Source organism: Phocoena phocoena, chromosome 11 (assembly GCF_963924675.1).
Source record: "Phocoena phocoena chromosome 11, mPhoPho1.1, whole genome shotgun sequence".
Lineage (NCBI taxonomy): Eukaryota > Metazoa > Chordata > Mammalia > Artiodactyla > Phocoenidae > Phocoena > Phocoena phocoena.
The window spans coordinates 76,657,453-76,669,982 of record NC_089229.1 but is presented as its reverse complement, the minus strand read 5'-3'; the positions used below and the strand labels follow the sequence as shown (position 1 = coordinate 76,669,982).

The 12,530-nt window shown below is 39.9% G+C and overlaps 1 protein-coding gene and 1 pseudogene across 3 annotated transcripts in view; one reads left to right on the top strand and one right to left on the bottom strand.

Annotated features, from left to right (window-relative positions):
- DENND5B (DENN domain containing 5B) overlaps positions 1-12,530 on the bottom strand; it is a 209,215-nt gene that overhangs the window by 150,251 nt on the left and 46,434 nt on the right. The window lies entirely within an intron of this gene.
- LOC136131092 (RNA-binding protein 25-like) lies at positions 1,609-4,348 on the top strand (annotated as a pseudogene).

Below are 12,530 nucleotides of genomic sequence, written 5' to 3'. Positions count from 1 at the left end.
AAACGTTATGGAAGACTGAAACAAGAGATTACAGGGCTTAAATTAGGATGAATTTAGTTTGTACAGATAAACCAACTGCACATTTCATACAAAAATTTATTTTTTTACACCCCTCAAATAAGTCATTAAACTTCTTTTCCAGTGACCTCATGAAATAATACATTCTATTTTTTTAAAGCCTTAATAATTAGAAAATAGTTCAACATACAATCTGCTTTCCTATAATTTATACTCTCTAGTCCCAGTTCAGTTCTCTAGAGCTACTGAGGCCCACATTCTCTTCTGTATGACTAGGGCTCAAATTTTCAAATTTGGTCGATATATTCACTAATCTCCTCTTCTAAGGAAGCACACCCTATTCATTTTATCATTCCTCAAGAAATAAAAAAGAAACATCACCATCTTATTCTCTATTCCCTGGATTCAGTAATTTAAAAAATTAAAAACCTGAGCACCTTTGGTCTTCCAGGCATTAATACTCTATATTGTATGTACTGGAGATATAGCAGTGAATAACAAACATAGTCTCAGTCTCACTGAATTAACTTTTTAGGGGATGTGCTCAAGTTAGTCAATATGTATCTTAAAATCTATCACCCTAGTTCAAGACAACATAAATACAGTGGAACTATTCCGAACATTACACACAACTAGTGCAACCTAGGAATCATACTGAACTGGTCATATTATTGAGCTATATTGAGCTTGCAGTCAATTTTTTTTTTTTAATTAATGTATTTATTTGGCCATGCCGGGTCTTTAGTTGCAGCACAAGGGATCTTTGTTGCGGTGTGCAGGATCTTTAGTTGCGGCATGCGGAATCTTAGTTGTGGCATGTGGGATCTAGTTCCTTGACCAGGGATTGAAACCAGGCCCCCTGCATTGGGAGCATGGAGTCTTAACCGCTGGACCACCAGGAAAGTTCCAGTCAATTCTTTTTTTTTTAAAGTGAATAAGTGATTACATGCCAAGAATATACTAGGAACTATGAATGTAACAACAAGAGAGTATACCTCTGCCCTCAAAGACTATGAAATCCCATAAGGAAGACAAACAAGTAGACGATTATAAGCAGTGAATTAAGTTAAAAAAGAGGTCTATATAGAGTGCTAGGAGAAAGCAGTGGAAGAGTACTTAACTTGCAATATACAGAATCAGCTGTCCTAACCAAATTTCTCCTTAACCAATAGCTTGGATTGAACTAACACTGTTTCTCCTGTAAAACATAATGGCTGATGTCCACAGTAGGCCAAAAGTGCTCATAGACAGTAGCACTTCCACATCTTGTACTTGAATTTGTTTGCCACAGCCATTCCCAACATGTTTATCCAGTTTCACATGATACTGAATTCATAATTTAATTATTAAGTAAATTATGAAATATGATTGTGAAAAGACTCATAATTTCTATGAAAATGAAGCTGAATACGTACATAGGCAAGCTGCTAAAAAAATAATAAGGCGGCCTGTGAGAGTAGGTGCTTTGGCACGAGTCTCCTGGCTAGCGGCGTGCAGAAATCTCGAGCTGGTGGAACCCCCTCATAACCTGGAGCCCGGAAGGCCGCAAAGACAGTACAATTTCCTCAGCGGCGGACCGCTGTGATAAGAATGTCTTTCCCCCCTCATTTGAATCACCCTCCCATGGGAATCCCAGCACTCCCACCAGGGATCCCACCCCCACAGTTTCCTGGCTTTCCACCACCTGTATCTCCAGGGACTCCAATGATTCCTGTACCAATGAGCATTATGGCTCCTGCTCCAACTGTCTTAAGTGTCCATGGTTAGAAAACATTTGGGAGCACGGAAGGATCATCCAGGCTTGAAGGCTAAAGAAAATGATGAAAACTGTGGTCCCACTACTACAGTTTTCGTTGGCAACATCTCTGAAAAAGCCTCAGACATGCTTATAAGACAGCTCCTTGCTAAATGTGGCTTGGTTTTGAGCTGGAAGAGAGTACAAGGTGCATCTGGAAAACTTCAAGCCTTTGGATTCTGTGCATATAAGGAGCCTGAATCAACCCTCCATGCACTCAGGTTATTGCATGACCTGCAGATTGGAGAGAAGAAGCTACTTGTTAAAGTTGATACAAAGACAAAGGCACAACTGGATGAATGGAAAGCAAAGAAAAAAGCTTCTAATGGGAATGCTAGGCCAGAAACCGTCACTAATGATGACAAAGAAGCCTTAGATGAAGAAACAAAGAGAAGAGATCAGATGATCAAAGGGGCCATTGAAGTTTTAATACGGGAATACTCCAGCGAGCTCAATGCCCCCTCGCAAGAATCTGACTCTCACCCCAGGAAGAAGAATAAGGAAAAGAAGGAGGACATTTTTCGCAGATTTCCAGCGGCCCCACTGATCCCTTATCCACTCATCACTAAGCAGGATATAAATGCTATAGAAATGGAAGAAGACAAAAGAGACCTGATATTCTGAGAGATCAGCAAATTCAGAGACACAGAAGAAACTGGAAGAAGAGAAAGGCAAAAAGGAAAAAGAAAGGAAATTGCGAAAGAACAGAGAGAAAGAGAGAGGGAGCGTGAAAGGGAACGAGAAAGGTGAGAACGGGAACGAGAAAGGGAAAGAGAACGTGAACAAGAAAAGGAGAAGGAACGGGAGCAGGAACGAGAATGGGATAGGGATCGTGACCGGACAAAAGAGAGAGATCGAGATCGGGATCGAGAGAGAGATCGGGACCGTGATCGAGAAAGGAGTTCAGACCGGAATAAGCATCGCAGTCCATCAAGAGAAAAGAGCAGAGATCGTGAAAGGGAACAGGAGAGGTAAAGAGAGAGAGAGAGAGAGAGAGAAAACGGGAACAAGAAAGAGAACGAGAGCGAGAGAGCGAGAAAGGGAATGGGAGCACGAGAGAGAAAAAGACAAGCGGGACCGAGAAGAGGATGAAGAAGATGCATATGAACGAAGAAAACTTGAAAGAAAGCTCCGAGAGAAAGAGGCTGCTTATCAAGAGTGCCTTAAGAACTGGAAAATCAGAGAACGAAAGAAAACCCAGGAGTATTAGAAAGAGGCTGAAAGAGAAGAAGAAAGAAGAGGAGAAATGGCAAAAGAAGCTAAACGACTGAAAGAATTCTTAGAAGATTATGATGATGATAGAGATGATCCCAAATATTACACAGGAAGCGCTCTTCAGAAAAGGTTGCGTGATAGGGAAAAGGAAATGGAAGCAGATGAACGGGATAGGAAGAGAGACAAGGAAGAGCTAGAGGAAATCAGGCAGCGCCTTTTGGCCGAAGGGCACCCAGATCCAGATGCAGAGCTCCACAGGATGGAACAAGAGGCTGAGAGGCACAGACAACCACAAATAAAGCAAGAACCAGAATCAGAGGAAGAGGAAGAAGAAAAGCAAGAAAAAGAAGAAAAACAAGAGGAACCCATGGAAGAGGAAGAGCCAGAGCAAAAGTCCTGTCTCAAACCAACTCTGAGGCCCATCAGTTCTGCCCCATCTGTTTCCTCTGCCAGTGGCAATGCAACTCCCAACACTCCTGGAGATGAGTCTCCCTGTGGTATTATTATTCCTTATGAAAATTCACCAGATCAACAACAACCTGAGGAGCATAGGCCAAAAATAAGACTGAGTCTTAAACTGGGTGCTTCCAGGAGTCCTGGTCAGCCTAATTCTGTGAAGAGAAAGAAACTACCTCTAGATAGTGTCTTTAACAAATTTGAGAATGAAGACAGTGATGATGTACCCCGAAAAAGGAAACTGGTTCCCTTGGATTATGGTGAAGACAATAAAAATGCTGCCAAAGGCACTGTGAACACTGAAAAAAAGTGCAAACACATTAAGAGTCTCATTGAAAAAATCCCTACAGCAATGGGCTTCCCTGGTGGCGCAGTGGTTGAGAGTCCACCTGCCGATGCAGGGGACACGGGTTCGTGCCCCGGTCTGGGCAGATCCCACGTACCGCAGAGCGGCTGGGCCCGTGAGCCATGGCCGCTGAGCCTGCGCGTCCGGAGCCTGTGCTCCGCAACGGGAGAGGCCACAACAGTGAGAGGCCCGCGTACCGGGGGGGGGGGGGGGGGGAACCCTACAGCCAAACCTGAGCTCTTTGCTTATCCCCTGGATTGGTCTATTGTGGATTCTATATTGATGGAACGACAAATTAGACCATGGATTAATAAAAAAAAGTCATAGAATACATAGGTGGAGAAGAAGCTACATTAGTTGATTTTGTTTGTTCTAAGGTTATGGCTCATAGTTCACCTCAGAGCATTTCAGATGATGTTGCCATGGTACTTGATGAAGAAGCAGAAGTTTTTATAGTCAAGATGTGGAGATTACTGATATATGAAACAGAAGCCAAGAAAATTGGTCTTGTGAAGTAAAATTCTTTTTACATTTAGAGTTCCATTTCAGATTTCTTCTTTCCCACCCTTCAAAGAACTTAAATTTTTTTTTTTGTCTTCACAGACATTTGTGAGATCTGTAATTTTTTTTTAATGTAGAAAATGTGAATTTTTTTGTCCTCTAATTTGTTAATGCCATGTGCACTTCCTTGGTTGTAAAGACATCTGAATCCTACCATGGTTCTCTTTATACTCACCAGGTACAGATTACTGGTATGTTTTATAAGCCGCAGCTACTGTACACAGCCTATCTGATATAATTTTGTTCTGCTGATTTGTTCCTTGTAAATATTAAAATGACTCCCCCCAAATAATAATAACAATAATAAGCTGTCTAATTAGATACAGAAATACTAAAGAGTGGAATGGAAAATCACAAAAATCTAGAAGGATTTTGCACTCAGATTTCTTTGAAATGGCTTTAAATTCTCACTCTACTGTAAAGAAATGGAAACTAAAAATCATAGATGATTCATTATATGCGGGCTTTATAATAAGAGACATCACAGAAAATTATAGTCAGCAGATCCTTATTCAAAGGAAAAGCCTTGGTCCTAAAACAAACATTTATGAAATACACACAGTATGTTTTAAGAGAAAATGTTTAAAATATTCATGTAACTTTTCTTTATAGTTCATCAGTCTTTTTGATTAATTGGTACAAACGACAGTGGAAAAAACTTCAAGTGTAACAGTCCCAAAAAGAGAAACAAGGATGCCAAGAGGGATTTCAGGATGCTGCTGTGTAAGGGATGACTAAAGATTAAACTTTAGGTCTGAAAAGGTGAAAGCTGAAAGGGGCTATGACCCAAGCCAACAAAATCAGCAACAGCATGAACAAAGTAGACCTGGATTTGTTTACTGAGCCCAGAAATGCTGGATAAAGGCAGCCTCTAACAGGCAGTTTTTTATTGGTAAAAAAATCACCCCCACTAGAAAATAAGCTCCATGAAAAGCAAGGACCTTGCCTGTTTTTGATCACTGATCTACCCCTCTTACTAAGTGAAGACTGGAACGCCTGGAATGAAGTAAGCCCTCAATAATTCTTTATTTAAGGTTGGATGAATCAATCAAATGCACTAACCACAACACACTGACATTTACAAAAGAAGGAATATCCTTCAAATCTGAGCAATGTTAAGCTTAAGAGAAGCAGAGGACAGTGTGACTTGACTCATCAAAAAATAAACTTAAGAGACCCAAGCATCCCTAAAATTTTCCAGTGTCCTTTCTCACTCCCTTCTTCTGGAGACCCTACTCTATAGTTTTACTGATTCTTCACCATTTCTCAGGCCTTTGACCCTGTTCTGTTAGGCTGAAGTGCTCCCTTCCCTTTTCCTTTCTTTATCTATTAAAATTCTATGCCTCAAAAGAAGATCTACAAATGGCTGATAAGCACAAGACAAGATGCTCAGCATCATTAGTCATTTGGGAAATGCAAATCAAAACCACAATGCGATGCCACTTCACATTCACTAGGATTAGGCTAAAATTAAAAAAAAAAAACAAACCCTAGGGAATTCCCTTGAGGCCCAGTGGTTAGGACTCCACACTCTGCACTCTCACTTCTGAAGACCCCGGTCAGTCCCTAGTCAGGGAACTAAAATCCCACAAGCCGCGTGGGGCAGCCAAAAAAAACCAAAAAACAAAAGACAGGAACACGTGTTGGCTAGGATGTGGAGAAATTGGAATCCTCATATACTGCTGGTAGGAATGTAAAACGGTACCTTAGAAAATATTCTGACAGTTCCTCAACCCAGCAATTCCACTCCCAATTTCAATACCCAAAACTATTGAAAATATGTCCCCCCAAAACCCTGTACGTGAATATTCACAGCAGCATTATTCGTAATAGCCAAAAAGTAGAAACACTCAGATACCCATCGACTGATAAATGGAAAAATAAAATATAATACTTCCAGTACAATGGAATATTTGGCAATACAAAGGAATGAAGTACTAATATGTACCATAACATGGATGAACTTTGAAAATATTATGCTGAGATAAGTCAGACACATATTGTATGATTTCATTTATATGGATTGTGCAGAATAGGCAAATCTATAGAGACAGAAAGTAGATTTGTAGTTGCCAGGAGCTGAAAGGAAGGAAGAACAGGGAGTCAACGCAGTTATGGGGTTTCTTTTTAGGATAATGAAAATGTTCTAAAGTTGATTTGTGCTTACGGTTTCATAACCCTGTGAATATACTAAAAGATACTGAATTGTTTGCTTTAAATGGGATGTTTGGTATGTGTAGGGTATGTGAATTACATCTCAATTAAACTGTGTTAAAAGCTCTATGAGTACTTTAAGGGCAAGTTCAAATATGATCCTCCCCCATTTCTTACCTTTCCTAGCAAAAATTAATAATTTCCTCTACACTGTCAAAACAGTTGTTATTATAGTTTGTTAGTTATATGTTACCTATATTAGAGCACAAGCTTCTGAACAGTAAAAAACTTTTTCCTCTTCTTTGCATCCACTTTCCCAAGACCTAAGGCAGTGCATTACATAGAGCAGATACTCAATGTATCTTTAGTGTACTACAGAATTAATTACCCTCAAAGAGTAACATAGGCAAATAATGAGTGAAATTAAACATATTGAGTCAAATTTACCTGTTAAAAAGTCAAAAATGGTTAAGTGATATTCTAGGATTCATCTCTTCAAGTGATAGCATGGATGGGGTGGGAAGTTCTGATGGCAGAAGAAAATGGACTAGATAGGTATACTCTGCACCTAAACCAGAAAATACTGTCAAATCCTACGATCTTCTTGTCTGAAGTTTACCAATGCCCCACGGCTACATATTCTGGTGCTCCTGAGTTTTACCATCTTTCTTTCCCTTGAAATAGCCACTTGCTCAAATAATGCACGAGTTGCAGTGTTTTACAATAATTTACACAAGGTAGTATTCCTGGGAAAGATTTACAGTCTTTTTGAATCAGTCTCTCCACAGATTAGAGCACACTAAAGAGACACCACCAAATGCAATGTGTGGTATCCTGGATTGGGCAGAGGAACAGAAAGAGAAGAGCAGTGGAAAAATTAGTGAAATCCAAATAGAGTCTGTAGTTTAGTTAGCAGTATTATGCCATGGTTAATTTCTTAGTTTTGATAAATGTACCATGATTATGTGGAATGTTAACATCTGGAGAGATGGATGAAAGGTATACAGGAACTCTGTAGTGTCTTAGAAACTCTTCTGCAAATCTAAAGTTATTTCAGGGTGGCGCAGTGGTTAAGAATCCACCTGCCAATGCAAGGGACACGGGTTCAAGCCCTGGTCCGGGAAGAACCCACGTGCCACGGAGCACCTAAGCCCATGTGCCACAACTACTGAGCCTGCGCTCTAGAGCCTGTGAGCCACAACAACTGAGCCCATGTGCCACAACTACTGAAGCCCAGGCACCTAGAGCCTGTGTTCCACAACAAGAGAAGCCACCACAATGAGAAGCTGACGCACAGCAATGAAGACCCAACACAGCCAAAAATAAATAAATATATTAATAAAGTTATTTCAAAGTAAAGTGTTTTGCTTATTTTTTTTTTTTACAGAAGACTCTCTACTGTGGAGTAACGTAAAATTAGATATACTCATCTAAAGTTCGTTCACGTTTATTCAACAAATGTTGCGCACCTGCTATGAACATAAGATCATGGGATGAATATGTGAACAAAAAACAAAGATTTCTGCCTTGTGGTGCTTGTATTTCAAGTAGGAGAAGCAGACAATAAATAATAACTTTAATAAATAAGTTATGTGGTGTGTGAGAAGGTAATAAATCCTATGGAAAAACACAACAGTAAAGCAGTGTTGGGAGATCGGAAGTTGGGGAGAGAAGGAAAGATGGATTTTTTAAAATAGTGGTGTGGAAAGGCCTCACTGAGAAGAGGACATCTGAGCAAGACATGAGGGGGAGCAGGCCAAAGGATACCTAGAGGAAGAGCATTCCAGGCAACGGGGCAGCTAGAGCAAAGGTTCCAAGACTGGGGCGCGCCCAGTTTGTTCAGGAAGCGGCACCACAATCAGTGAGAAGGCAGCACAGAGTGAGGGGTGAGTGGGAGGGGAGAAGGTGAGGAAGGTTTCAGGAACCAGACCACAGGAGCGCTTTGGCTTTTCCTCTGAACAGAATGGGGACCACTGGAGACTGCACAGAGTACTGTGCCCCAACTTAATGTTTTAAAAGAATCACTCTGGCAGTTGTATTGAAAATACTCTTTACTCAACATCACCTATGTGGTATTCTTAGCCTGAACCTAACCATGAGAAAACAATAAGGTAATTCCAGAATATGGGACATTCTACAAAGCAACAGGCCTGAACTCTTTAAAACAGTCAGTGTCATGAAAAAAAAAAAAGGGTGAGGGGAACTATTTTAAATTAAAAGAGCCGTAACAACCAAGCAAAATGAACCTCGACTGAAATCCTTAAAAGGGGTGTAAATTAGTTTTCTATGGCTGCTATAACAATATCACAAACTGTGTGACATAAAACAGAAATTTAATGCCTCACAGCTCTGAAGGCCAGATATCAGAAATCAGTATCACTGGCTGAAAGCAAGGTGTTGGCAGGGCTGTGCTTCTTCTGGAGGCTCTAGAGGAAAATCTGCTCCTGGCTTCTGGTGGCTGCTGGCATCCCTTGGTTTGTTGGCTGTATCACTGCAATATTTACCTCTGTCTTTACATCCCTTCCTCCTGTGTATGCGTGCGTGCGTGTGTGTGTGTGTGTGTGTGTGTGTGTGTGTGTGTGTGTGAAATCTCTCTCTGCCTCCCTCTTATAAGGACACATGTGAAAAGCATTTAGAGTCCACCAGGATAGGATAATCTCTCCATCTCAAAATCGTGAATTTAATCACATCTGCAAAAATACTTTTTCCAAGTAAGGTAATATTTAGGTTCCAGGAATTAGGATCTGATATTTTAGAGGGCTATTATTCAGCCTACTACAGAAGGGAAAGGTATAAAAGATGTTTCTTAGACATTAGATGATACTGAATTAACATTAATTTTCTTAGATGTGATAATAGGATTGCAGTTACAGGATAATATCCTTGTTCTTAGGGGTTATATATTGAAAGAATCAGAGATGAACTTTCATAAAACGTGTAACTTTCTTTCAAATTGTATAGCAAAAACAAATACACATATATAGAGAGAGAACACTCACTAGATAACTTACAAATGCAGCAAAATGTTAACAACAGGTGAATCTAGCAGGAAGGGTTTATGGGTTTTTATTATACTATTCTTTCAACTCTTCTATAGATTTGATATTTTTCAAAATAAGAATCTGCAGGAAAAAAAATTTTAAGTATACACTAGAGGGGGCAAAGGAAGAAGCAGAAGACTGTAGAAGCTGTAATCTAGGCAAAAGATGATAGTAACTCTAACCAGGGTGGTAGCAGTGGAGTTGGTGAGATGTGGCTGGAGTCTGGATATATTTTGAAGGTTGAGGCAGTAATTACTGATAGACTAAACAGAGTGTGAAGTGTGAGAGAAAGAGAGGAATCAGGAATGACTCCAAGGCTTTGAGACTGACCTACCATCAACTGAGAAGGGGAAGAATACTTTTTATAGGAAATAACAGAATTCCAGTTTTGGACAAACTACGTTTGAGATACTAATTCAAAATGGAGATGTTGGGCTTCCCTGGTGGCGCAGTGGTTGAGAGTCCACCTGCCGATGCAGGGGACACGGGTTCCTGCCCCGGTCCGGGAGGATCCCACGTGCCGCGGAGCGGCTGGGCCCGTGAGCCGTGGCCGCTGGGCCTGCGCGTCCGGAGCCTGTGCTCCGCAGCGGGTGAGGCCACAACACTGAGAGGCCCGCGTACTGCAAAAAAAAAAAAAAAAATGGAGATGTTAAGAAGGCAGTTAGATAAAAGTCTGGATTTCAGGAGAAAACTCTAAGCTAGAGATATAAATTTAACATTTAATCAGTAGAGTGCTAATATAAGATTATACTGAAGTCATGATATTGGACTAGATCACCAAAGGAGACAGTTACAGCAACCTATAAAATCACAAAGCGGTACACATCAGGGCAGAAAAGAACCAAAGAAAACTGTATAACCTCAGTCATCCTAAGATTGGGTGGAGCTATCAGCATTTCTTCAAGGAAACTGATCCACTGAAGGAAGCCCAGACTACGTAAATGTCTTGAAAGATTTTCTGGTTCCCCCAAATTTTACAATATATACTGCTATATAGCATTCCAAGTCCTACAAAAAGAATTAAAACATCCATCACTCAAGAGAATACCTTTTAAAAAAATGCCCAACACAAAATGATGACAATTTTTATTTAGAATCTCTTATATTACATTTTTAAAAGACAAAGTATATACAAATATATAAAGTATATAAAACAGGGATAGCTATATTTGCCTTATCAGTAGTCATTGCTTTGAATTCTGCACCCTCCAAAAAATCCACTTAGCACAACTGCCCTTCCTCTATTTTCTTTAAAAATATTTATTTATATATTTGGTTGCACCGGGTCTTAGATACAGCAGGCAGCTCCTTAGTTGTGGCACATGGGCTTCTTAGTTGTGGCATGCCAACTCTTAGTTGCAGCATGCATGTGGGATCTAGTTCCCTGACCAGGGATTGAACCTGGGCCCCTGCATTGAGAGCGCGGAGTCTTTTATCCACTGTGCCACCAGGGAAGTCCCGCCCCTCCTCTATTTTATTATTGCTTCCAAAGAGACAATCTAGAACTTTTGTGTTATGCAAACTAAACACTATAGCACTGTAGTTCAATTTTAATGAAATTTAATACAATGAGACATTAACTAAATGGAAACAGACGAGTAACATATCTAAGGAGGAGCAACAATTTTGTTTTTCTTCCCCCTGGTAGAAGGAACCTTGTTTTTTAATTTAATTTAATTTAATTTAATTTTGTTTTTTAACTTAGGAGGTGCAACAGTTTAAAAATAATATGTGGATTTTTGTTTCAGGATATTCGTGAAAAATCTCACACTGTATACAACATTTTGAATGTACATACATTTTTCTAGAAAGAAGGTTCAAACATTTTATTACATTTGCAATGGGATCCATGATCTCAACATAGTTTACACTTTCAGGCTTGAAAATTAACATTGCTAGAGATCTGAAAGTCGAAGCACAAACTGAATGTGTCAAAATTAAAAATTTATTGGATTTTAAAAATAGAATACACACTTTCACATCTTTAAAAGCAAGTACACTGATGATAAGGGAAATCTGTCAAGTTCAAGTCATGTTTAGACACCATGAAAATTTTCTTATGAAAACATGCTCCAAAGAAATCCCTTAACAGAACAAGTACACTTACTTCTGAAAACTTTAAACCTTAAAGGAACAGAAGCCTAAGACCTTACATTTAAATTCCTGTTCTCAATTACCAGCGAGATTATTAGCTAATTCCCCCTGCTTCTAATAATCAGCCAAGAGTTATCTCCCATTTTACTTCAGGCATCTAAAAAAGGCTTTTAAATTAGAGAAATAGGTAAAACCAAGGAAGGTCCTCAGTAAAATGGGTAAAACATGAAAGAGAAGAAGAGGCAGAAACAGCCTTAATCATTATTTTCAACTTGGTTCAGTTTATTCAGTATTCAAAGAAATTCACACTTTCTTGTTAAAAAGTGTGTAACTACTTTTTTTTTTTTTTTTTTTTTGCGGTATGCAGGCCTCTCACTGTTGTGGCCTCTCCCATTGCGGAGCACAGGCTCCGGACGCGCAGGCCCAGCGGCCATGGCTCACAGGCCCAGCCACTCAGAGGCATGTGGGATCTTCCCGGACTGGGGCACGAACCCGTTTCCCCTGCATCGGCAGGCGGACTCTCAACCACTGTGCCACCAGGGAAGCCCTAAAGTGTGTAACTACTTTTAACACTAAACATAAAAGCTGACTTAAAGTCTCCTCAATTCTTTACACAATACCTAACATTTATATTCTAACTAAGTGGTAAGAATTGTTCTTAGCACTTTATTTGTATTAGCTCACTTAATCCATGTATGTGTATACATATCTTTTATTTTGTTTTGTCCTTTGCTGAGGCTTGAACTCCCTGGGCTGACAAAAAATACCTGTATCACATCCTAATTATACCCAAAGGTTCACTTTGGGGTTTGATTCAGAAGTGTGACTTCCCCAAGAAGAGCCTTCCAAG